The sequence below is a fragment of the Mustela erminea genome, chromosome 10 (genome assembly GCF_009829155.1).
Source record: "Mustela erminea isolate mMusErm1 chromosome 10, mMusErm1.Pri, whole genome shotgun sequence".
Lineage (NCBI taxonomy): Eukaryota > Metazoa > Chordata > Mammalia > Carnivora > Mustelidae > Mustela > Mustela erminea.
In genome coordinates, this window is record NC_045623.1 from 95,306,863 (window position 1) to 95,333,907 (window position 27,045).

Genomic DNA, 27,045 nt, shown 5'->3' on the forward strand with positions numbered 1-27,045 from the left:
ATTGGCTCAGCTCGGGCCAGTCTGGGACCAATCACTGTATCTTAGAAGATCTGTCTCGTGCTCTGATTGGCCAGATCCTTAGAGGTCATTGCACTCCATCCTTTCCTTGACAGATGCAGAAATAGGAAACAAGAGAGAAAGAGCAACTTCTTCAGGGCCACACAGCAAGTAGGTGTCGAGTGAGAGTAAGAACTTTCAGTCCAGGGGCCCTTTCTGCTGCAGCTGGTGGGGGAGGGGGGGCACTTAGACCCCTGTGGACTGGTGTCTCTGTATTGGGTGCTGTGGGAGAGCGCTGCCTGGAGAAGAGGCTGGAAAGGACAGGAGTTCAAGGCCTTGAAGGACCAGCTGGCTGCAGCAACAGCCTTGTGACCGAATTGGCTCTGAGCTCATGTGGGATTGGCCATGGCCAATAAAAGTGAAGAGAGTAGACCAGAGGCGAGTAAAGGGAGTGGCTCCCTGGCTTCTGATGGGGATGGGTGGGGCAGGGTGAGGAGGATCTGTCAGAATGGGGGTCTGTCTGAGGCGAGGGGTGTCTCACCAACTCTTCCTTCTCCCTGCGTTTCCATATCTGAGCTGCCTCTTGATTTTGCCTTCCAAATACCTCTAAACCGTCCACTTCTCTCTGGTTCTACTGATCCCACCCGAGTCCGAGATACCATCATCTTGCACTGGGCTGCTGGCAACAGTCTTCCAAATGGTCTTCTCAGGGCACCTGGGTGGCTCCATCAGTTAAGTGGCTGACTCTCGATCTCAGCTCAGGTCTTGATCTCAGGGTTGCGAGTTCAAGCCCCACATTGGGCAGCACACCAGATGTGGAGCCTACTTAAAAAAAAATTACCCCCCACTTCCATTCTTGTTCCCTTGGCCCCCACCCTCATCTGGATTTAGTCTCTTAGTAGAAGTCTGGATGCCCTTTCAAAAACGCAGATCACATATCACTGTTAAAATTTTCAAGGACTCTTCATTGGTCCCAGGATGAAATCCAAACTGTGGCCCCTCAGCATCAATCCTGCCTCTTCACGGAGAATTCTCCCCACATTCCAGACATATGGGTTTCTCCTTTGAGTGGGTTTCTTCTTGAAAAAGCCCTTCCCCCGGGCCTTTGCACGTGCTGTTCCATTTGCCTACCGCTCTCCTTTTCCCTTTGCTCCTGGCTAAATCTTGTTCCTCCCTCCAATTTCTACTCAATGTCCCTTTCTTTCCTGGGGGAAACCTTTGGTGCCTTCCTAATGTCTGGACTGGACCCATCAGCTCCCAGTGTCATGTTCCTGGGAGATGAGGAACTCCAGAAAGGGAAGGAACCTGTCTGAGGCCACAAGACTGGGAAATGGCAGAGCGGGTGAAATGTAGTTCAGGGAATATATGCTGAGTGCCTGCTGTGGGCCAGGTCCTGTACTGTGTGTCCGGCCCTAGGGGAGCCCTCAGAGCAGCTGAGGAGACAAACCTGCGAACAGGGGTGAGGGTGGCAGCTTAGGGAGCTGGGAGGAGGGGCTCCAGACCTAATCTCAGGGAGACAGGGATGGCTCTGGGGGGAGGTGGGGTGATGTCTGAATTGAAATCTGATGGACAGATGTCCAGGTGCAGGTGAGATCCTTCATTTGCTCACTGAGTGAAGGAGTGATTCTGCACATCTGTGTCTCGGGGGATGTAGGTGTCGGGGGGGTGTGCGTGTGTGTGCTGGTGTCCCTGTGTGGGAGTAGATGTCGGAAGGGACTGTTAGCCATTTACGTGCCCGAGTGTCGGTATCGTGCAGAAAACGCCGTGTGTGTGTGGATGTGCACACAAGCAGGTGTGTTCACAGGAGTATATGCATGTGAGTACAAACATGGTTGACATGGTATAGACACGCGTTCCGGGGCGGCCTCATGCAATGGAACGAGGCTGCTGGTTCAAATTTTCTCTCTGTTGCTTGTATGTCCTGGGCAAGTTAACCTCCTGGTCCATCAGTTTGTTCGTAGACTGGGATAGTAGCTCGCTGGCTAGCTAGGGTGTCTACAAAGCCCCTGAGACAGGGACACAAGTGACTCGTTTAGGGAGAGATGGTAAGGGAATGAGGGAGGCAGGTGGAACTAGAGGAGGCGCTAAGCTGCCAGGTGGCTTCATCTGACTTCATCTGACTTCATCTGACGGTTGCCTGGGCTCAGCCCGTGCGGAGTCCTGAAGCCTGAATGATCCCCGGGGTTAACCCAGCCTGGGGCAGGGAGGCCAGCCGCTGCCTACCAGTCACTGGGGTCATTGGCTGTGCCTCCTGAGCCCTCCACTAGGAGGAAGAAATAGTCTCACAGGCATTTTCTGGGGAGATCCGGTTGGGCTGAGGGAAGCATTCCAGAGCCTGGCGGCCCAGCAGCCTTTACCAGACCTCTGCTTCTCAAAATGAGCTTCTGGGTCCGGTAGCATTGGCCTCCCCTGGAAGCTTGTTGTACATGCAGTGTCACAGGCACTTCCCCAGACCTACTGGCTCGGAACCTGCATTTTAACAGGATTCCCAGACCTGAAAAGGCAAGTTCAAGAAACACTGTAGGAGGCAGTGACTCGTAGGGTTTGTTGTGAGGATTCAAGGGGGTTAAAGTATAGAAAGCATTTACAAAGCGTGCGGCGCAGGATCGGATCTATTAATGTTATTTGCACTGAGGTGTATGGCGCTCCTTTGCTTATCCGGATCCTTCTGTGCAAATAAATGCACGCAGGAGGGAGGGCTGGCTACGAAGTTGGCTGGGTTCAGTGCAAAATGGAATGCGGGGCCCCCCCCCCCCCCCCCCGTTAAAAGAGAAATTGGTGGGGGGCGGGGCTTCTGAGCGTGAGGTCTCCTGTGAACGCGCAGGTGGCGGGAGAGAAGCAGGCGCTGGATGGATGCGCCCGAGGCCTTGCTGATCCGAGGCCTTGCTGATCCGTGGCTTTCCTTTATTTGGCCTATCCTTGTGGTTTCAGAGCAGAGCCAGGGAAATTGGGGCGAGGGGTTTGGCCTCCTCATCTCCCCGGGTCGGGCCCCCCCTCCGCCCCCTAGCGGCACGTGCGTGTATGTCTGAGGCCGCCTCGGTGACTTGGGGGAACCGTGAGAACTCACGGCTGAGAAATGTTCTGTCACGTCTGCACACTGCGAACAGAGTGTGTTCCCCCATGAATCGTGGGCCTTCGTTCCCAGGGAGCTCTGACTGCTCAGTAGAAGGGGTGTGAAATTTAATTTGCACTAATTACGCCGAAGTTGGGGGGCGGGAAATGAGCTGGCGCCTCGCACGTTTGGCCTCTTCTTAGGTGCTAGGGTGGGGGTGGGGTGGGGGGTGCTGGTACCATGGCAACCGCAGCTGCTGGGATTTTGGGGGAGGTTGATGGGGGAGGGGAGGCAGTGGGCCAGGCTGGGGCCGACCTGGGACCTTTGTCCCTGTGACTGTGGAGGTCTCGATTTTGGGGGGGGCGGGGGGGGGAGGAGAGGGAGGCTGTGCCTCCTCTTGGGACAGCTGAGTGACTGAGTGAAGTCTTGGGGGGAGAAGGTCAGCAGCTCTGTCCCAGGAGACAGAGGGACTATCCCAGCCTGGAGGGAGAGAACAGAGTTTCAACCATTCCGTGGGGCAGGGTGTCCCTCTGAAGTGCCCAGGGCTTGAGCTGAGCCGGAGGGCAGAAACCCAGAGGGACCACCTGCCCAGCGAGCACTGCAAGAGGAGGAGGGACTCTGGAGCCAAGAAAAATGCCCTGCGGGGTCTCCTCTGGCTCCAGCCCTACGCCTTCCTTAGCCTTAATTCTCCCTTCTCCACTTCCTCTCCTCCCCCACCCCCAACCCCCGTCAGGTCCCGTCCTGTCCCCTCCCCTACCCGTTCCCAGCCACCTCCCTCCCTTCCTTCTCCTCCCCTCAGCCGCCCTTTCCTGCCACCGCTAGAGGGCGCCGAGGCGCCACGGTCGCCCTTGACTTACCTGCCTAGGACGGGCTGTGGGTGCCTGGATGGGGTAGGTGAGGGAGGCCCCACAGCAACTGGGTCCTCCGAAGAGCTGGGCTGATTGTACTCTGGAGCCTGGGGCAGGTCTGGGCTGCCCCCAGTGGCAGAGGCTGTCGCCAGGACCTCTCCCTTACAACCTCCAGGGGAGGAGGTTTTGGAGGAGAGGGTGTTCCCTTGGGACCTGGAAGGACCCAGCCTGGATTTCCATCCCAGCCCCCTTCCTTCCTCCTGCATGGCATCACCTTGGGTAAGTCACATCACCTCTCCAAGCTGCAGTTTTGCTTTTTTTCTTTCTGTAAAACAATTGTGAGAATAGCACAGAGTTAAGTACAGGCACTCAAGTGGGAGCTTTCCTTTGACCTTAGTAGGTCAGTTAGTCAACAAATTAATGTTTGTTGGGCACCTACTAAGTGCTAGGAACTCTGCTAGGCATTGGGGATAACTGGGAACAAGGTGGACACAGGGATGATCACCATGAAGCTTTCAGTCTAGCAGGGATGAGATTATTATACATAATTGCAAATTCTTAAGTCATTATAAATGTGTGTAATGTGTTGCAAAAGAAAAGTTCTGCATGCCGTGGGAATGAGGATCAGGGAGCCTGACCCCGTCTGACATTCAAGCTGAGCTTCCTTTAGAGCTCAGTCACAAGGGAGACAAGAGGGAAGGGTTCCAGGCAGAAGGAGCAGCAGGTGCAAAGGCCCGGAAGGGAGGAGGTACCGGATGCATTCCAGGCTGTCCCGTGTGGAGGGGGGTGAGAGGGAATGGGGTATGAGATGAGTTGGAGAGGGGGCAGGGCTGAGCACCTGGAGAAATGAGTGCAAGTACGGCAAAGTAGAAAGCCTGGTGGCCCTTTTGTGACAGAGGAGGTGGGCGTTTTCAGAGGGATGTCAATGTGTCTGAACAGGAGAGCGGATTTTTTTTTCTTCCCTAACACACTTATAACATCTAAAAATAAAATAGGCATGGAGAGGACATCTTGGTGACGGCATCGCCACACTGGATCTCAGATGTGGATAAGAGGGGAGGCCCGAGGGGACGCCCAAGCGGACCAGGAGGCTAAGCTAGCCCCGTGGCATCCGGGGGAGGACTGAGGGTCAGGTCCCTGGGCTCTAGGATGCTGTCCCTGGAGGGTCTTTGCATTATGGGCTGACTCCCTGCCCATCTGTGATAGGAAGAGAGCTAGTCTTGACTGTGTCCCAGCTAGCCTGTGAAAAGCAACCGTGAACTCCTTGCCAGTAGGAGGTTTGCAGGTGCCATAGTCAAGGTTTGCCCCATTGCCCCCAGTCCTGAGCAACCACAAATCTACTTTCTCTCTATGTTTCTCTACTCTGGACATTTCATATCAATAGGTCTTACAGCATGTGGCCTTTTGTGGCTGGCTTCTTTCACTTAGTGTATGTTTTCAGGGTTCATCTGTATTGTAGCAGGTGTCAGTTCTTTGTTCCCTTTCATACCTGAATAATGTTCCATTGGATAGATAGACCACATTTTGTTTATCCACTCATCAAATGATGGACAGTTGGGTCCTTTCTATCTTTTAGCTCTTATGAATAATGCCTCCATGAATATTTATTTGTGTGCAAATTTTGTGTGTGGACCTAAGTTTTCATTTCTGTTGAGTGTATCATACGTAGGAATGGAATTGATGGGTCATAAGATAATTTGATGTTTAAACAGTTGAGAACGGCCAGACTCTCTGCTAGGGCCGCCGTACCATTTTGCATTCCAATTAGCAATGTATGAGATTTCCAATTTTTCCACAGCCTTGTCAGCACTTGTCACTATCTGACTCTTTGATTATAGCCATTCCAGTGGGCGTAACATGGTAGCACATTGAAGTTTCAATTTGCATTTCCATGATGGCTAATACTGTTGATTATATTTTCAAGTGTTTTTGGACATTTGTATATCTTCTTTGGAGAAATGATTATTCAGATTCTTTGCCCATTTTTAATTATGATTGTTTGTTTTTTTGTTACTGAGTTGTACGAGTTCTTTAGATCATCTAAATACAAATCCCTCATCAGATTTATGATTTGTAAACACTTTTCTCGCATTTTGTGTGTTTTCTTTCCACTGTGTTGCTAGTATCCTTTGAAATACAAATTTTTAAAATTTAGATGAGCTCCAGTTTACCTGTTTTTTGTTGTTGTTGCTTATAGCTTCAGTATCACATCTGAGAATATATTGCTAAATCCAAGGTTTTATTTCACCATAAAGATTTCACCCTTTCTTCTAAGAGTTTTATTGTTTCAAATATTACATTTAGATCTTTGATCCATTTTGAGTTATTTTTTTGGCATGGTGGGAGGTAAGGGTCAGATTTCATTCTTATGCATGAGGCTATCCAGTCATCCCTATACTGTTTGTTGATGGGATGGTTATTTTCCCATTGAATGGTCTTGGCACTCTTGTCAAAAATCAAGTAGCCGTAGGTTTTTGGGTTTATTTCTGAACTCTCAATTCCATTCTGTTGATCTGTATGTCTATCCTTATGTCAGTACCACACTGGTTTGATTACTGTAGTTTTGCAGTAAGTTTTGAAATTGGAAAGTATGATTCTTCCAACTCTATTCATTTTAAAGATAGTTTTGACTTTTTGAGGCCTCTTGCAATGATATGTGAATTTTAGGACCAATTCTTCCAATTCTATAAAAAATGCCATTGAGATTTTTATAAGCATTGCCCTGAGTCTGCAAATCAGTTTGGGAGATATCGCCATCTTAATAATATTAAATTTTTTTGAGAAAGAGAGAATGGGAGGGGGAGAGAGAGAGGTAGAGAAAGAATCTTTTTTTCTTTTTTTAAGATTTCACTTATTAATTTGACAGAGAGATACATAGGGAGAGAGGGAACACAAATAGGGGGAGTGGGAGAGGGAGAAGCAGGGTTCCTATTGATCAGGGAGCCCGATGTGGGGCTCAATCCCAGGACCCTGGGATCATGACCCAAGCCAAAGTCAGACACCCAGGAACCGAGCCACCCAGGAGCCCTGAGAGAGAATCTTAAGCATAGAGCCTGATGAGGGGCTTGATCTCATGATCCTGAGGTCATGACCTGAGCTGAAGTCAAGAGTTGGATATTTAATCGACTGAGCCACCTGGGTGTCCCAATAATATTAATTTTTATGATCCATAAACATAGGATGTCTTGTGTTTAATTTGGGTCTTTAATTTTTTTCTCTTCTTTTAACGATTTTATTTATTTGAGAGATAGAGACAGAGCACGAGAGAGAGAGAGAGAGAGAGAGAGAGAGAGTAAGCAGGGGTGGGGTGTGGGGGGGAAGGCAGAGGGAGAGGAGCAGACTCCCTGCTGAGCAGAGAGACTGACACAGGGCTTGATCCTAGGATGTCAGGATCATGACCTGAGCTGAAGGCTTAATCAACTGAACCACCCAAGTGCCCCTTTTCTTTTCTTTTAAAGCTTTTTTTTAAAAAAGTTTTTATTTATTTAAATAATCTCTGCACCAAATGTGGGGTTTGACATGACCCAGGACCAAGAGTCACACATAAGGTGTTGTGGTTTTCAAAGTAGAAGTTTTGCACTGCTTTTGTCAAATTTATTCCTAAGTATTTGATTTTTTTGATACTAACTAAATGGAGCCATTTTCTTAATTTCATTTTCTTTGCAATTAGGTAAAAATACAATTCGTTTTTGTATATTGCTCTTATATCCTGCAACCTTGATCAATTTGTTAGTTTTCAATGAGATGCTTAGAATTTTCTATATATATGATCATATCATCTGTAAATAGAGGAATTTTACTTTTCTTTCTTTTGTCTAAGTGCCCTGGCTAGACCTCCAATACAATGTTGAATAGAAGTGGTGACAGTGGATATCCTTGTCTTGTTCCCTATTAAATTTAATTAATTAATTAATTTGGGTGGTGTGGGGCAGAAGGAGAGAGAGAATCTTAATCAGACTCCACACTCAGTGTGGAGCCCAATGTCGGGCTTGATCTCATGACCCTGAGGTCATGACCTGAGCTGAAATCAAGACTCATACACAACCGGCTGAGCTACCCAGGTGCCCCTGTGTTGTTCCCAAATTCAGAAGAGCAATCCAGTATTTCACCATTAAGTATGATGTTAGTTGTGGATTTTTCAATGATGCCCTTCATCGAGTTGAAAGAGTTTCCTTCTATTCCTGGTTTGTTGAGTGTTTTTTTTTTTTTTTTTTTAAATCATGAAAGGGTGTTGGATTTTGTCAAATGTCTTTTCTGTGTTTATTGAGGTAATCATGTGACATTACAAAATCCCGTTTATATGGTGTATCACATTGATTGATTTTCAGATGTTAAACCAACCTTGCATTCCTGGGCTACATCCCACTGGGTCATGGTGCATAATTCTTTTCATATATTGCTGGATTAGGTTTGCTAGCTTTTATGGAGAATTTTGCATTTATATTCATAACAGATATTTGTGTGTAATCTTTTCTTGTGATGTCTTTTTCTGGTTTTGGTATTAGAGTAATAATGGGATTGTCTTTATTTCTCCTTCTTTTTTGAAAGATGGTTTTTCTGGGTTCTTGGTTGGCAGAATTTTTCTGTAAGCATTTTGAATATGTTTTGCTGCTGCTTTGTGGCCCCAGTGTTTCTGGTGAGAGGTCAGCTCTTAATTTTATTGAGTTCCCTTATAAGTGATAATTTTTCTCTTGCTATCTTGGAGATTTCCTTCTTATCTTTGGCTTTCAGCAATTTTGCTGCTTTACGTTCATCCTTCTTGGAATTTTTTGAAGTTCTTAAATCTATAGATTAAAGTTTTTCATAATTTGGGACATTTTTAGTCATTATTTGATTTTTTTCCCTGCTCATTTCTTTATCTCTTCTCTTTTTGATGTTCCCATTATGCATGCGTTAGTGAGCTTAATAGGGTTCCCCACTTCCCCAAAGTTAATTTTCTTTTGTGCTTTTTTCTGTCTGTTCTTTGGCTTGCATAATCTCTACCAATCTATCTTCAAGTTTGCTAATTATTTCTTCTGCCAGTTCCAATCAACTGGTGAGCCCCTGTAGTGAAATTTTCATTTCAATTATTGTACTTTTCAGCTCCAGAATTTCCATTAAAACATAACTTCTGTCTCTTTTTTAATGTTCTGTATTTGATGAGACATTGTCATCATACCTTCTTTTACTTCTTTAAGCATGACTTTCTCTAGTTATTTGAAAATATTTATAATAGCTACTTAGATTTCTTTGTTAAATCTGACATCTGGTTACTCTCACAGGCAATTTGTTGCTTGCTTTTTTTCTTGTGTGTGGGCCAAAATTTCTCATTTCTATGCATAATTTGTAAATTTTTTTTGTTGGAAATTGAATGTCTTAAATAATATATGATAGCAATTCTGGTCTTCTCTGAGGATATAGTTTTTGAGATCGTTGCTTGAGATTTGTTCTGACCCTAAGAGGAATCTTCCTATCTGTCTCCTTCCCTGGTTCTCTCTAATACACTGATAAGTTTAGGATTTCACTTAAATGTCAAACGAACCCCTGGTCTCCTCTTAATTGTTTTTCACTGCAATATTTATTGGTTTTGAGAGTGACCTTAAGCTTCAACTTCCCCAGCCTGTGTTGCAAATGAATTCAGCGCTTTTGAGACAAGTTTTGGACTTCTCTATTTATGGTTTCTCTCTCTCCATGGGCAAGGTATCTGAGTCAGGGCTCTGGAACTGGGTGTGGGGACAGTGGCGCCTTCTCTCTGAGTGATGTTCCGCCTTTAGGAGCTGGGTAGTTGATGGAGTGGGGGCTGGATGTGGCCTTTGGTCTTCTCAGTTTGCTTCTCCTGGCATGGAACTCTGCCTTATGAATGAGCCAGTATGAAGGTGTTTGGGACCCCAGCATGCCATACACAAAGGAGAGCCTCCATCCCACTGTGGGTGTTGGAAAGAAGAAGGGAGCCCCCATCTTTCAGTTGTACTCACCTAGACTTAACATGTGCAATACTAAGCTGAGGCAGGATGAGATATACTGATATCCTCCCCTTCCTGGGAAGATACTGCAGGCCTCCAACTGGGAACTGCGGGGGAGAGAGCCCTGGGCTATTGGCTCTGCCCATCTAGAGTGGAGTTTCCATAATGCTGATCTGAGAAGGAAGAGGGAGGAAGTGGATCATAGTTCAAATGCTGCAGACTCTTGCTGTTCTTATAGAGCTTTATTAGGTTTTCTTGAATGAATGTTTCTTCATTTGCTGTATGCCCTTAGGAACATTTCCACAGACTTTAAATGGTTGTTTTAAAATAATTTTCAGCAGTTTCACTGGGAAACAAATCTGCAGAGCTCCTCACATTGCCATGTCAGAAGTGGAACTCTAGCTATCTGGCTGTACACTAAGGAAGTTGAGGATTTGGCTCTCTTTGCTCCCTCCCCCATTACCTTGCTCTTTCCGTTCTACTAGTCTCCCAATAATGCAATGACTTTCCCCCTTTTCTGTGCAAGTTTTTGGCCAATAATGTGAGTCTCCTCTCAAGACATGTGCATGCATCCATTTCCTATCAGTTTCATCTCCCTGATAAGTCTTCCGAGCCCCTGACCTTCTTCTTGTTGAGCTGGTTGCTTTCTGCACTTGGTGCACAGTTGTTATCCTAGGATCCTTTGCTACCAGCCAAATGGATTCCTCTGACTCTCTCTTGTGTTGGGTCTTTAGCTTCTTGTATTGCTTGTCTTCTTTTCTCTTGGTTTGTTCCTTTGTTTTAGGGGAACATATCTACCAGTAGCCCCCTGAAAAAGATCCATGAGATGTTAATTTTTTGAGACTTGGCACATCTGAAAATGTCTTTATTCTATCCCATCCTTGATTGGCTGTTAGTCTAGGTATAGAATTGCAGGTTGGAAATTATTTTCCTATAAAACATTTGAAGGTTTTGCTCTATTGGCTATTCCAGAAGAAGGAAGTTGTTCTCATTCCTTACCTTTTCAGTCTGGAATCTTAGTGAATCTTCTCTTAGGGTCCCAAGATAGTGACATTTCATGATGATGTACCTTGGTGTGGGTCTATTTTTATGTATTGTGCTGGGGCCTCTCTGAGTCCTTGAAATTTAGAAAGCTATCTTTTGGATCTGTGAAATCTTCTTAATCTATTTTATTGACAATTCCTGTCCCTCCTACACATTTTTCTATTCTTCCTAGAATTGTTATTATTTGAAGATGGAACTCCTGGACAAGTCTTCCAATTTTCTTTTATTTTCTCTCCCCCCCCCCCCTTTTTTTTTTCTTATCTGTCACTTTGGAAAAGCTGAACCTTATTTTCCAATTTTTTCCTTTTCCTTTTTTGCTGTTATATTTTTAATTTTTAAAAGCTTTTTTTAAATTTTGTGCTCTGTGTCTCTTCAAAAAAAATGAGAATCCTATTTTAATTTCACCTCTGCATGTCTTATGATGATACTAAGACATGTTTTTTTATGTTGGTGTTTTCTGTTTGTTTTATTTTTATCTTTCAGGTTGAAGGCATTCTTCTGATGTCTGGCAAACCTTTGTTATCTATGCATATTTAAAAATAGTAAAGTAGGAGCTCATTGGAAGCTCTGTGTACATGGGTAGGTCTTGTGGGCTGTGGGCTTCTTCATAGGGTGATCTGTCAGAGCTATTTGGTTGGAAGACCTCCACTGTTGGTATCTCTAGGGTTTCTCGGGGTCTTCTCTTCTTGGTTCATCATGTTTCCCAGAAAAAGCTCTTCCCGTTGTCTGCCCGGAGGGTGTAAGTCTGGCTGCGGGTGTTCTGAGAGCAGAGTGATGGGAGGTGGTTAGGGTCTTGACATCCAGCTTCTTCACGGATTCTCCCTGTTGTCAGTGGAGGACCATCCTGGGCACTGTGCCTGGTGTCCCCGAATCTACAGGTGTCTGTGGGCTGGGGTGATAACAGCTTCTTAATCAGCCTTTCAAAGAATCTTCTTTATTTAAGTTGCTCTTTACTCCAACTTCCAGAGGTATCTGATATGGTCAATCTCTGAGTCTTTGGGGGATGCCCCCCCGCCCTGATTCCTTTTCCTCAATTGTCCATTTATTTTCTAGCTCTTAAACTTTTGTTGCTGTTGTTTCTTCCCCCATTTCTTCCCATCCTGTGGGCTCAAAACTTTCAAACGTTTAAAGAAGCCCTTTTGCTATTGTTTTAGCACCTTAGAGGTGGGGAGAACCAAGGTGATTGTGTGTGTTCAACCTGCCCTCTTTACATGAACATCCTCGTGTCTCACTGCCTTCCCCAACCCAGTACATGGGGGCTCCATACTTCCTGTGGCTGAGATCAAAACTCTGCAGCCATCTTGGCTTCTCCCTTTTCCCTACAACTCACATCCAGGCTCTCAGCAAATCTCTTGAGCTCTGCTTCCCATGCATATCCAGAATTCACTGCCTCCACTACTACCATCCAAAGCCAGACCACATTGACTCTCACCTGGGTGCTTGCAGGAACTTCCATGCTGGCCTCTTTCTGTCTTTGTGTTCCCTACTGTCAGTTAGCACAGTAGCCTGTTCTTGCCATATTCTGTCACTGTTCTTCCTGAAGCTCTCCTGAGTTACTCTTTCACCGTGCGTAAGAGCCCAGATCCCAACAAAGGCCAACAGAAGCCTGTGTGATCAAGCCCTGCACACCTCCCAAGCCACACTGGCCACCTAGCCATCTCCCAACCTGCAAGCCTGCTCATGTTCTGGCTGTTATTTTCACCTGGAGCATTCTCTTTGCACATACCCGTGGGGCTCATACCCTTCCCGTCTTTCTTATCCCACTTCATCTTTCTCTGTAGCAACTCCCGAGGCTAGACACATTTATATCTGCTTATTTAGTTATCCTATGGAAGCAGATGCTTCCATCCTCTACTGTGGATGGTTTTGAGGGAGGGATTTGGGCTCATTTTGTTCCCTGCTGTATCCCCAGCACCTAGGACAGTGCTTAGCGTCTAGTAAGTGCTCAGCAAGTCTGTGTTGCCTGCATGCATTCATGAAGGAGTGAATGCTTGCTCAGCCTTGGCTCTGTTTCTGGGACTCACCTTGTTCCAGGCAAAGTTGTTAAGGAGCTCTGGGTCTATAGCTCTTCCATCCACCCATCCATCCATCCATCCATCCATCCATCCATCCATCCATTCATCCCTTTATCCATCCATGCATTATCATTGTCCTTGTGAGTGTTAATATTTTACAGGCAGAAAGTGGCAGAGGGTGTTTTGGCTCCAGCCTGGCTCCAAGAGCCTTGGCTCCTGGCCATGCTGCTCATAAGGCTGGAGGAATAAGACTAAAACCCAGTTTCTTGTCTTGGGGAAAGAAGTTGGAGTGGTGCCTATCCCTAGGTTGCCCATGCCCATAAACTTCTCGCTGCCTGTTGTTCAGGCCCTTGTGGGAATCCTGCAAGATCCAGCTCCAATGATGTCCCCTCAAGGAAGCCCCCAGGACTGCCCAGGACAGAGGTAGCTGCTCCTTGCCTGCTTTGTCAGAGCTGGTTACACCTGCTGGCAGGGGGAGTGTCAGATTTCTTATAAATGGCTGCTACTCTCTGTCCACCCTCATCTGCAAGCTCTTCCAGGACAGACTGAGTCTTGCTCCGCTCAGTGTCCCATGAAGCTTGCAACCTGGGGGGCGCAAAAGGAGCAGCTGAATGGAATGAAGGATGCGGACTAGGGGTGTGGTCAGAATGGGCACCTGGACAGGAAGTCAAGGTCTGCCCCTACTAGCTGGGGAAGTTTCACAACTGTCTGGACCTCAATCCATTTTTTCCTACCGAATAGGGGGAAAAAGAGTTCCCGGTTCCATGAGGATTCAATGAGTTAATGAAATCACTTTGCAGGGCCTGGCATGGAGTAGGCGTGGGATAGAAATTGCTGTTCTTATGAGCCAGGCATCGCTGGCCCCCGCTCATTGGCTCTGCACATCCAACAGCAGATGCTTCCACCTGACTCCTTCCTGGTGCCCAGGGCAGCTTGGCTGAGTCCCTGGTCCCCCCCAGGTTGGCCCTTTGCCACTTAGGGATTGGCCCGTTTGCATGTGGTGCTGGCTTCTGAACAGCCTGGCCCTGGCACTTGGAGTCCTTACCTGCTGGCCATACTGGAGACAGTCATCACTGGGATAACTGGTGTGGCACCAAGGTGGGGCGCAGCAGAGGCAGACTGGAGCCTGGGGTGCCCATTGGACCGGAGCTGCTGCGGCAGCGAAGGCAGGCAGGGTTGCTGGGGTGTGTGGGTAAGGGAAAGGAGGAGGGCGTCTTTGCTTCTGTTGTTTTTAAAAAGCCGAAAAGAGTTTTTCTCTAATCAAGGCCTGCAGATTTCAAATACCAGTCTTCTCTGGCATGTTAGTCCGACTAAGCTAGGATCCCTAAATGTTGAGGGGGAGACCCTACAATTCCTTTCTTGAAGCCTTGAGATATGGGACTGGGGGCCAGGCACGGGCACTCTGACCGAACAGATGTTTCCATAGTCCTTCTCTCCTTTGATGCACTGAATTGTGAAAGGCCCGACTTCCCTCCAGGAAGATGTCAGGGTCAGGTCTGGTCAAGTTCGTACCCCTTTTGTGTCCAGCGCAATGTGTACTGTATCAGAATGATTATCAGTGTTCTTTTTTTTTTTTTTTAAAGATTTTATTTATTTATTTGACAGAGAGAGATCACAAGCAGGCAGAGAGAGTGAGAGGGAAGCAGGCTTCCCGCTGAGCAGAGAGCCCGATGTGGGGCTCGATCCCAGGACCCTGAGATCATGACCTGAGCCGAAGGCAGTGGCTTAACCACTGAGCCACCAAGGCACCCATCAGTGTTCTCTTTAAATGAGCATTCACACCAGGCCTGACATAGGTTCTACTACTCTGTCTTCTTTGGGATGAGGAAGTGGGTTTGGAGAGGGTAGGCGGCCCAGCCTGGTCCTGGTCTCACACCTCCCCCCTGGAGGCAGCAAGGCTGAGATCCGACCCCTCTGTGGCCTGCCCCCTTGTTTTTTCTGCCCTTTGCCATAGGGGGCAAAAACTTGGTTGAACCCCTGGCAGTAAAGTGTGCAGTGGGGGGCGGATGTATCACCAGGGGAGGGTTGGAGTGACTACCCTCTGCCAGCTGCAGCATTCATCAGGGACAGGACAGGAAAGGGTGATCTGGGGCTGACCCATGGGCTGATTGGGTTCAGGCTGGAGATCAACCAGGGACGCAGATGTCCTGGTGGGGACTCAAGCTGCCCAGGTTGTTCTCAGCCTCCTCTTTGGATGGAATAGATTGTGGTCTCCAAGGCGAGGGCTTTTCCAGCCTCTGTTGGAGCCTTTCCCACAGTGGGGAAGCACCCTTTGCAGGGGTGAATAACCCAGATTGTTAGGGAACCTCTCCTCCCCAGGCTTCCCTTCCTTGCTTGGCCCTCATTTCTCCCTGGGGGGTTCTGCAGAATTAAGGGGGGTCGGCCTGATGCCCCTCTCCATATTTGTTGAACAAATAATACAAAGATGCCAGTCTGGTCCTTGGGGAGTTTCATACGAGCTCAGATTTCCACCCCCTCCCCTAGTTTGCCCTGCTGTTAGCACCATACCTGACTGTGGTGTATTTTGTCAAAGTGAAGAGACCAATTTGGGTACATGATGATTCACCCAAACCCAGACTTCCTTAGGGCTTCACCCATTTTCCCATTGATGTCCTTTTCCTATTCCAGGAATGTGTGCAGTGTGTGGCTGGCCTGTATCCCTCACGTCCTCCGGTCTGTGATACTCTCAGCCTTTCCTTGCTTTCTGTGACCTTGAAAGGGTTGAAGAGTAATGGCCAGATCTCTTGGAAAACGCCGCTTCATTTGGGTTCGTCTGATGTTTTCTCATGACGAGACTGAGGTTATGGGGCTTGGGGAAGTGTACCACAGAGGCCAAGTGGCCTCCTCGTCCCATCACAGTGGGGGTGCACGGCATCACTGGTGACATGAACCTTGACCATCAGGTGAAGGTGACATTTGCCAGGGCTCCCCACTGTGAGGGGAAGGGGCTGACATTGAAGTGCCTGATGTGTACCGAACACGATCACGGGTGTTAGCTCATTTAATCCTCATGCCTCCCCAGGAGGGACACTTGCTTACCATGTCCATCTTAAGATGGAGAAAGGGAGGCACTGAGGTAAAGTCACCTAGGCAAGGTTCCCCTTGATCCCAGCAACCTGACTAGAAAGCCCATGTTTTACCCACCCCTCAGCACGTCTCACCTGGTCTAGGCGTCTCCACTGGCTGCCTGCTGTGGGGATTCCTGCAATGGCCTCTTCTTGTTTCCCCTCTGAGCTCATCTCCTACCCCATATTCCTTGGCCACTCTGTTCCAGCCACACTGGCCTTTCCATTTCAGGAATATGCCAGGCACACTCCTACCCCAGGGCCTTTGCACATGCTTCTCTTTTGTTCAGAATGCTCTGTGTTACCCAGCTGGTTTGGCTGGCCTTTACTGAAATGTTGTCTTATCGGCGATGCCTTCCTTGGTCATATTTAATTTTTTTTTTGAGTTTTCATTTATTTATTTTTGTGATGCAAAAAACTGGTTTTATTGAAACATGGGGACAGGACTCATGGGCAGAAAGAGCTGCCTTTCCCGGTCATATTTAAAGGCATCCCCCACCTCCCAGCACTCTGTAGCCTCCCCTTTAATGTTTCTATAGTATCTACTAGCATCTGGTCTTCTCTTTCTTTTACTTATCGATTGGTTGATTATCTGTCTCCCTCAACTAGAACATAAGCCCCACGAAGAGATGTTTTGGTCTGTCTTGCTCATTGCTGTGTCTGCGGTGCCTGGAACAGTGCCTGGCCAAGAGGAGGTGCTCTGTGAACATCTGTGCATGAACGCCCAAGCTTGCTGGCACCCAGGACTCCTCCATCATCTTATCCTTGATGAGAACGTCCGAAGAAAGAATCATGTTCCACGTGGGCAGAGTCTTCCTGCAGGCTGCCATTGATTCATGTACCAGGACCCCTTGAACTGGGTCTGTTTGAAGCAGACCAGACTGTTTCTGGTTCTACTTAGCCATCCAGTCCCTCAGCCCTTACATGGGCTGCTTCTTCTGAAAAGAAAGGGGGTAGGTCTGATTTGTTTGCTCTTGTAAACAAAATATATTTAATGCATTGCCTTGTACACACTAAGTGCCCAATAGTTGTTTGTTGAAAAAACAAAGCAAAACACCAAACATTGAAAAGAGCCACCAGTGACTCAGTCTCCTTTAAAGTGAGGTATAAACTATCTTGTTTTCTTTTCTTTTCTTTTCTTTTTTTTTTTTTTTTAAGATTTTATTTATTTATTTGAGAGAGAGACAGTGAGAGAGAGCATGAATGAGGAGAAGGTCAGAGAGAGAGAAGCAGACTCCCCATGGAGCTGGGAGCCCGATGCGGGACTCGATCCTGGGACCCCAGGATCATGACCTGAGCCGAAGGCAGTCGTCCAACCAACTGAGCCACCCAGGCGTCCTCTATCTTGTTTTCTTATGGTGCAATTCCCATAGGCCTTTTCTAAGGGCAACATGGACAGGAGAGGGTAACCTTGGCCTTGGGAATCTGCATTTAACAAAGTTTCATACATACCTACACAGGCTTGGGTGATCACGAAGGGAAACAGCATCTGTTTCCAGACCAATATCTTAGTGCTCTGATTGGCCTGAAAGGAAACCAGGTCATATTCTCCGGGGCGAGCCGTGAAAATATTGTACAATGGGATGTATTTGTGCACAAATAGTTTACTATGATCAGAGGCTCAGGGGAAGCTGGTGTGAGGCTGTGAGCGGGGAGTGCAAATACAGAGAGGCCCCCCCTTGCCCTCAGAGGAAAACTGGAGCTCTAGCATCTTTAAGTGAGATTTGTTTGATGCCAACTGTAGGCCAGAGCTTTCCCCGGACAACTCTCACTTCATCCTCGTACTGGCCGTCCCTTCCCTTCTGCAGCCGAGGACATGGAGACACCTGGTGCCCAGGTAATGTGCCAGAGGCTGCAGAGCTGGTCAGGGCAAGAGTGGGGACAGGACCCCTGCCTGTCTGGCTTCTCTGGCTTCTCCCACCATCTCCCCACCTGCCTCGCCTTTGCGGCCCGCTGTCCTGTGCGATGGAGGTCATCCAGCCCCAAGCCAGTGGGATGGACTCGGTGACTTCTCAGACACTTCCCATGGGTCCTTCCTTCACCAGAGTCCCTTCCAGGTCTCTGACCCCTGGGCAAGGTGTGGGCGGCCCTGAGGAGGGGGATGGGGAGCCCTATGCCCAGGCACCTGCTCTACAGGCAGGGGCGAGGGGGCCCGGGGAAGAGGCTGAGGAGAAGCTGGGGAGAGGCATGTTCTCCATGTGCGTCTGTCAGCCTCCACTCTGGAAATGAAAAGCCTTTTAATTTCATCGTCTGCTCGCCTGGTGTTTCCTCTGTGAGGCTGTCTGTGCCAGGAGGCCCTTGGCCACAGGACGCATGTTTAACAAATCCAATAAAGCCTTTATTTGGCCGGCTGCTTGCTCCCCGGAGCTCCCCAGCCTGGGAGATGTTACCTCATTCATGCTTCTCACCTGTGGCGTGGGGCGGGGACCCCGAGCAGGCTCAAGGGAGAGGCGGAGCCCAGGGAGGTCCATGCTGCCCACCATGGGTGACAGATGGTGCCTGGGGCAGTGTCCTGCGACCTGAGTGTTGGCCTCAGCCTGGCCACCAGTTCTCTGCTGGACAATGCCTGGACATGCTGGGCCTTAGTTTTTCTCCTATGAAGCAGCAGGATGACACGAGGTCAGTGGGTTCGATGTTTTTTTTGAGCAGTGAAACCCACTTTCCCCAAATGGAATGGGCTATGGAGGTCTCACCTCGGATGGCTCTGGCTCTTGGTCACTATTGCCCTGAACTTTTTCTCTTTTTTAAGATGGCGGGCTTGTTTCTGCCTCAGGACCTTTACACTGGCTTTTCTTTTTGCGTGAATATCCTGCTCCTAGAATGATCTGTACATACGTGGCCCTTGTCCATTCAAGAGTCAGCTTGGATGTCACTTCCTCCGAGCACCTTCTCTGACCCGCTTGGTTAATGACGTTCTGCCCTCGACCACCCTTTGTGACCTCCCTCCTCCCACAGTCTTTGAAGCTCCCCCCCACCCCCGAGTCGGATGCCACGGAACCCAGCTTGAAAACCACTTGGACTTGTTTATCTCTACGGCCCCTTGCAGCTCTGACAGTCCACAGCCAGCTCTGTCTGCCCCACTGCCAAGCAGGGCTGCGGCTTTAGAGAACCATGGGGAGCATCTCCAGTCACCTCCAAGGAGGGGCCCTTAAACCAGTTTGGAGGTTTAGAAAGGTGCAAAGAGCTTTTGAGGAGGGAAAAGAGAAGAGAAGCAGAGGCCTGGGAGCTCGGCCTGGGCCTTCTCTAACAATAGCGAGCCAGCCGGCTTGGCAGAGGTCATAATAGGACTGTAAATGGGAGATGCGGAGATGCAGATGCGGGGTGTGTCCAGGCCTCAGGGGGCCCAGCCGATGTGAGGTGTGCGGGTGGCGCTTTGGGCTCTGAGCAGGATGGTAGGATGGTCAGGCCCTTGGGAGAGAGCAGCAGAACGGACAGGGGAGACGTGGAGGCTGGGAGGCAGGGAGAAGGGAAGGCTGAGAGCCTGTAGGGCCTGGGCTGTGGAGGAGGGGCGGAGTGAGGGGTGGGTTCAGGGAAGGGGAACTGAGGATGGAGATGACCAGCGGCAGTGAACAGTGTGGTTGGAGAGGAAGAGGGAACAGACTGAAATAGACAGGAGCTTCCAGCAGCTTGCAGAGAGGATGCTCTGGTTTACCCATCGCTCTGGGAGACAGTGTTGGCAGGTGGGGGGGGAGGGCTGGCTTGTGGACTCCTCTCACCCACCCCCCAACCTCTCTCACCCTCCCCACCCCCACCCCAGGCCAGGAGGGAAAGGCTTCATAACTCAGCTGCCCCCCATCTCAGGCTGCCTGGGCCACCCTCCAGCTTGGTTCCTCCTGGAAGGGCCAGGGTTAATGTGCTGATGGTCACCCAGGGGCCTTAGTGAGAGTAGGGGTGACTTCGCATCGATTCATGCCCACTGTGGAGAACAGAGTACACCGTGGAAAGTGCTGCGAGCACCGGGCTGGGGGAGCTGCCCTTGACCCTGAGGCCTGGCTGGCAGGTGCCCACACGTCTGGGGCAGGGTGCGCTTCCTGGGTATGAGGACAAGGTCAATTTTCTCAAACCCTAGGCTCATCCCCGGACCCTCTTTCTCCAGCACGAGACCTGAGTGCTCCATAGTCCTTGAGGTTCAGACAGAAAACCTGCCCCTGGGAAGAACTGACTCAAGAGGGAGATGAGAATGGAAATGTATGTCTGTCTAGGGGTGTGTTTTAGAGTTTGGTGGAGCTGCCTGCAGAGTGTGCCCTGACTGCCAGAAATGAGGGGGATTCTTTGGATAGCTAGAATGTGTTCTGGGCCGTGGGAAAAGTATTCTGGAATTTGAGGACAGATTTTGGAATTCTAGGCTTGTTCTGGAACTCTGGGCTCCAGTTCAGAATCTCAGGGATGGTTGAGAAGCCTACAGTGTATTCCGGAATTCCAAGGCAGATTTCTGAGTCCTGGGGGGCCCACTGGCGTCCTGGGCAAGTTCCTCATTATTCACCTGCTAGACCTGTCTTATCTGCTGCGATCTGCGGGGACACATGGTTGCAGGGAGGTGGTTGCTATGACGACAGCAACTGTGGGGTGTATCAACTCCTAGAATTTACTCTGAGCCTGTGACATTTTAGCTGGTGGAGAAGCGCAGTTAGCTCCCAAGAGCCTGATGAGCAGGGATTCCTGCCAGCCCTTCCTGTGTGCCCCCCTTCCCCCCAACCTCAGATAACCTCCCACTAGGGCCCATGGATCTGGCTGCCCAACACTCCCTTGGGCAAATGAATATTCAAAGGCAGCCAAAAAGTGTATTCAAATCCTATAAACTTCCGCCTGCCTTGATCCATTTAAATGCATCAGTATCTTCTGTTTTGCCCCATTTATCTGCCAGGAAAATGAAGGGTGATTCCAGGAGCCCAGAATACGTGCTTTTTCCCAAGTTGCTTTAACCTCCTAAGTGGGGTAAGAGAGGGCTGGGGCTGGGTTCCTCACTCCTCGTTCTCCTCACCCTCAGACGAAGTCTCACAGGGTCCTAAAATCCTGGAATGCATCTGCTGAAACTGGGGTCTAGGGAGGGGAGGTGACAGCAGGAAGGAGCAGAGGCTGGCTGAACCCTGTCTCCCCTCCCCGGGGCTGTCGGGCTCAGCCCCTGCAGCCAGCGCCCCTCACCCCCACCCTGAACTCTGCTTTTGTCTCCAGAATCACAGACTGTCATGTGTGGAAGACCTTTGAGAATCACCTGGGCTCTACAGATGGGGAAACTGAGGCCCAGAGACATTCCTTCAGATGGTGGCAGGAAAGGGACCTGAATTTCAGGCTTCCAGTTCCCAGCCCAGAGCTGTTGCTGTCATACTTACCTCTACCTCATATAATTCATTCATCCGTCCGTCCGTCCATCCCTCCCTCCATCCATCCTGCATCCATCCCTTCAGCCACTCAGAAAGATATTAAGTACCTGCTGAATGCCCTGTACCATCATGGGATGAACAAGACGGAAAGCTCATGGTTGGGTCACCTGGTCCCTACCCTTTCCCCCCCCCCCCCCCCCCCCCCCGCCCCCCCCCCCCCCCCCGCCATCCATCTCCCCCTCAACCAAGCAGATGTTCTCCCATCGAGATCAACACATGTCTATCTCTGCCTCCACCCCGCAGTGCCAACACCCTAAGCTCCTAGTTTCTGCCTTTTTGCTCATCATGTCCCCCTGTCTGGAATGCCACTGTAACTCACAATTTATCCAAACCCTACTCCTCCTCGTCCACGAAAAACTCCCCCCATCCTCCACAAAGAATTTCCTTGCCACCAAGGCCATCGGAGCCCTCCTTTCTCCCATGACCTTTGGAGTAGGAACAGCACAGATGAGCCTCCATTTTCTGCTTTTTGATTTTGTCCTACATCGCTCCTGGGGAACGGACCCCACATTATTTGATTGCTCATTGTGCCGTCAATAGATGACATTATTACATTTGGGCAGTGCCGTGATGCAAAGAAAATGCCACGGGATGTGGAGTCAGACAGGGGGTCAAGTCTTAGCTTTACAGATGAAATACTGTGTGGCCTGGAGCAGGTCGCTGAACCTCTCTGAACTGCAGAAGTGTGCAATGCAGTTCTATAAGCTGATGCCTTTGAATAAAGTGCTGAATAAACAGAAGTCTTCCTCATTTCAGGATCTGTTTCCCTCTGTGCTGCTTGGGCTTGTAGGCTTGACTAATTATCAGTTGCTTGAGGCACAGATATCCCCCCTCCCCTATTCCTCACACCCCAGGAGGTGGGGAGGCTTCACTTCAGGGCAATTTCCCAAGAGGGGTCTTGCTAGGCAAGCTTTTCTTTTAACTCTCTTCTCTCCGAGTAAGATCCAAGGCAGTGGTAGGGATGGGTAGAATTCTTTTCTTCCTGGAAGACGGGCTTCCTGATTGGTTGAGGTGGGGGGGGGGGGTCTGGTGTTTGAGGATTTCCCAAGAGGATGTGGCTTCCTCGGGGACAGTCTCCTGGCTGGGAAAACAGAAGCACTTGGTGGCTTGGCTCCCCCACTCTGGGCTCCTCATTTTCATCTTCACCAGGTTCTCTTCCCTGATGGTGGCTTTAACACTCTGGGTGGCGGGGGGCGGGGGGGACCTGTGGGAGGAGGCTTATGCCCTGAGCACCTGTTTCCCTCACCCCCCAATCCATCTGTGATTTCCAGAGCTAAGATTTGTTCGCATCACAGTGGTTCCAGGAGAAAAACTCAAAACCCATCTATGTAATACATATCAACCTCCACTGTGCAACTGCGTGTGCCTGCTGTCCGTGCAGGCCCTGGGGGTGCACACGAGAAGGCAGGTGTTCACAAGGGGATGGGCCATGCTGGACCTCGCATGGGCATGCCTCCCTGCAGGCATGCAGTTGTTGTCTGCGACCCGAGCCTTTGTGCTCGGCTATCTTTCACACGCCTGGTGGGTGTCCCTTCAGGTCTACCTAAAGGGGTAGATGTACACATGCACCGGCACACCGGTACACAGTGTGCACAGGCCTGCACACCCTCATGCCCCTGTCTGTGTAAAAATGTAGACCTGTTTTGTGTCCGTGTGCTAGAGATAATCACAACAGCTGACAGTGAACACGCTAGGTGCCAGGTGCCGTGAATGAGGGGGGAGGGGGTGTAGACTCACTGAGCCCTTCCAACACACACATATGTAGGTCTGTATTATTATCCCCATTTCACAGATGTGGAAACTGAGGCTCAGGGAGTTTCCATCCCTTGTCCAAGTTCCCATAGCTAGGACGTAGGAGGGATGGGCTGTGGGCCCAGGCTGTCTGCTCTGCGGTCTGTGCCTGGAACTACTGCACTAACGTGTTAATACAAGGTGCTGAGGAATGAAGTCAGACCTTTGCCTGGGCCTTTCTTTCCTTCCCTAGAGTGTGAAGGTGGGCTCCTGGTGAGTTGTGCATGCCTGCTCCAGGCTGCCCCCTTGGGAGCTGCCAGGGGTACTGCATTGTCTTCAGGGGGCCGGTGCGCTGTGGCTCCTGAGCGGGGCTCTCTGGGCAGACCACATTCCGCTGTGCTTTCTTTTCTCAGGTCTCCCAGGTCCCAAGTCCCAGCTGAGCCCCACCAAGCTGCTCCTGCGGTCCTGGCTCTTCCCCCTTCCCCCCACAGTCGTGCAGTTCTTAGGGCCCCACCGTGCTCCTGTTCCCACCCTCCTCTCCTCTTGTGGAGATGACTCTTGAGGACAGATGCTGTGACCCTCCTGGACCAGTCTGATGGGGTTCCCCCCGCCCCCGCAATGTTGAGCACCTGCGGTGTGGCTTGGGATCTCCCCGAGTCCTACTTCGGGCCCTGTTGCTTCTCCGCGGTGTGACCTCAGGCAAGTTTGTTAGCCTTTCTGAGCCTCAGCGTCCTCATCTGTGAAGGGAGAATGGTGACCCCTGCTGCAAGAGTTCATGGGAAGATTATTTGGGTCATACATGGGAAGGGCAGGAACTGCACCTGGCATTCGGCTACGCTGTCCCTGGGGCTGTGGCAATTGTCACCACCCCTGGGAGGGTAGGGAGCTCTCTAAAGGCAGGGACCGTGACCATGACCTCTTCTGTCCCAGGGCCTGGCTTGGTCCCTGGTGCCTCCTTGATGTGGCTTGGCTGTGATTGGATGTCTGAGTGAGGGAGTCTGGTCCTTGCCCGGTGGGACCAGTTGTTCCCTTGTGTGGGATAAACCCACCTCTCTGTCTTAGGGGGGGTGGGGTGAGGCCGCTAGCTCAGCGCCAGGGATGCAAAGTAGGACAGGCCTCCCCAGGGGGGTTGCCGTGGCAACAGGGAAAGTTCTGCTCAGAGGCAGCCGCACACAGGGTTGGCTGGGAGGGTTGCTTGCCTGGAGTAAGGAGACAGGCTATCAAAATGGCTTTTGGGCCTCAGCGACTCATCCGTAAAATGGGGGCTGAGCTTCTAGCTCATGATGAGGGTCAGAGGTAAGGGGTCGTGGATGCTGGATGCTGTTGGAACCTGCAGAGGGGCTGCCCAATCTCGGCTGCTTTATGACTGTCTTCCCTGGCAGCACGGAAGTGTCCCAAGGGGACGGACATTGTTTTATTCACTGCTTACACCCCTGGCACCCAAAACAGTGCCTGACACATGGGAGCTGCTCATTAGTAGTTGCTAACCAAAGAACTAGATAAGAAGATGGGGACAGGTCAAGGTCCTGGCCCAACCCCGGAACATCTAGAATTCTACCAGGTCCTGATTCTGAGCTGTTAGAGACCAACATTAGAGACCTCCTCGACACCATCTCTGACCTACTGCAGACCCCCACGGACCCCTAAGGATCACCTCACCCCCAGGTGGGAACTCTGAGCACAGGCAGGGGACTAGGGTCCCCCTGGCTTTGGGAAAATTGTCCCAGCCTGGGATTCTCAGAGTTGGCTGAGGACAGGAGTTGGAGTGGCAGTGAGGGGTGCGGGGCATGGGAGGGAATCATGGTGGATATAAAGAATACAGGTTCCCAGGCCCCTGCCCATCCCTACTCAATCAGACTCTGGGGTGTGGCCGGTGTTTCGGGGTGTGACAAGTCCCCCCGGGGCTTCTGGTGAGTGGCCAGGTGTGGGGACTTCTGCTCAGGACAGAGCCTCCTGTAGTTAGAGGGGCTTTGCGGGGTGTACCCCGCCCATCCGGGGTCTGGTGCTTCTTCTACCCTTGGGGAGCCTGAGGCCCAGAGAGGAGCATGAGTAGGCCCAGGCCCAGCTCAGGCAGTCCTTCGCCCTGTGACGTAGGCAGTCTGCCAGGGCTCTCTACTTGTACTTTGGTCAACACCCCTGGCGTCTACCCGGCCTGGCTGACTGAGCGCTGACTGCATGGCTCCCACCTGTGCCTCCTGGTCAAGACACAGAGCGGCCGGAGAGAAGTAGATGCTGAGACTGTACTGGCTCTCGTTTTGGGTTTCTTGGGCAAGTGCCCTAATCTTTCTAACCTGAGAAATGGGCATCCTGTGGCCTTGGCAGCTGGGCTGGCTTAAATCTCTGGTTAGGAGTTTGAACCTTGCAGCCGGGGTGCACAGATTTGAATCCCGACTCCGCGGAGGTGGACGGCTGTGGGACCCCCGCACGTGACTTCACCTCTCTGGGCCTTAGCATCCTCCTCTGCGCGAGGAGGGGGATGAATCCCAGCTTCCCAGAGGCCCGTGGCGAGGATTCAGTGTGAGGGTGCCCCGAGAAGCACGAGACAAGGAATGCTCTTTGAGAGAAAGGCAGAAAGGGGGCGACTCACGTGTACAGCCTGGTCCGCCCCAGCGCGCAAGAGAGGCCAGAGAACAGACCGGGGGCTTCGCCTGTATCGAAGGGCAGCCCGGAGCGGGGGCAGTAGAGGGGAGAGGTGTTTGTTTGAACAGCCAGAGATGCTGAGAGGCCCCTGGTGTCAGTCCATTAGCTAGTTCCTGCTGAGCCGGAGGGAGCGGGAGGCTGGGGAAGTGTTGAGCTGCGCAGCTGTGCCGGCTCTCTCTGCTGAAAAGCAGTTTCTAACTCGTTGTCTTAATGTGTCCTCACCATAACCCCGGTAATGGTTAGCCCAGGGATGGGGCTTGCTTCAGAGGGGCCATGAGAGCCCAGAGAGGTCAGCTGGCTTGGCCAAGGTCACGGGCAGCACGGCAGTGGCAGAGACAGGGAATGGGGAGGGTGACCGTGTTTCTGAAGGAGAGAACAGCCCTGGGGGTCATCACTCCCGGCTGCTGTCTTGCTCACCTGCTGTCGACCGCTGTGCTCTGGAGCTCCACGTCCATGTTTGAGTCCTGGGTCTGCCACCAAATGGGTGCCTTGTCTCCTGTAAGCCTGGGTTCTTCCTCTGTCAGATCGGAGGAACAAGGGGACCGACCCCACAGAGCTGTTTCGGGGAGTAGCCCAATCTCGGCAGAGCGTGTGCCTGGCACGCAGGGGCTCGCTCGCTTGTGCATAGCTCTGCTGCTCCCAGGTGAGATGTCACCTGTCTGGGTCTCAGTTTTTTCGTCTGCCAAATGGGCATTTATTTCGTGCCAGGCATTATGTGAGTCGGGACGTTGTTTAATATGAACGGTAACCAAGGAGGCCAATTTCTTTTAGTCCCGTTTCTCAGATAAGGAAACCAAGATGCAGAGAAGTGAATTGATGTGTGGTAATTTGGCTGATGACGGAGATAATCCAACGCAAACGCAGACCTGAGATCCTAGAGCTCATGGCCCCTCAAAGTGTCCGCCTTAGGTTTCCCTCCGGGGAGTTCTTCAGGCTGATATGCTTGCCTGGGGCTGTGGAGTCTGGGGGCAAGAGCCTGCGTGGAGGCTGGAGCAGCAGGATGCAGCCCTGGGTTGGTACCCAGCCCCACACCCCCACTGCCAGGGACTGCCCTCTGCACTGAGCCTGGGTATGGGGCTTGGGTCCTCCCTGGGCCTTCCCACTCTCCGGGGCCGGGAGGAGGTTGGCAGGCCCCAGGCCGTGGAGGGAAGGCCATCAGCTGGCGCTGGAGCCTGAGTGCTGGTAATGACCCGATTTTCACACGGAGGCGCTCAGCCTCTCCCCACGCTAGAACCCGCTCCTGGAGCTCCCATTCTGGAATGAAGCGGCTGCAGATTGTATAACTCGGAACAGGTTATGTAAGGGTGTAGCAGGCCCTGGTGGGATTGGG

General features: G+C 50.6%; 1 long non-coding RNA gene across 1 annotated transcript in view; it reads right to left on the reverse strand.

Annotated features, from left to right (window-relative positions):
* Window positions 1-3,922: 3,922 nt before the first annotated feature.
* LOC116567940 overlaps window positions 3,923-27,045 on the reverse strand; it is a 31,493-nt gene continuing 8,370 nt past the window's right edge. The window contains exon 3 of the long non-coding RNA XR_004276441.1: window positions 3,923-4,222. This is a non-coding gene — a long non-coding RNA (uncharacterized LOC116567940). The remainder of the gene's footprint in view (window positions 4,223-27,045) is intronic.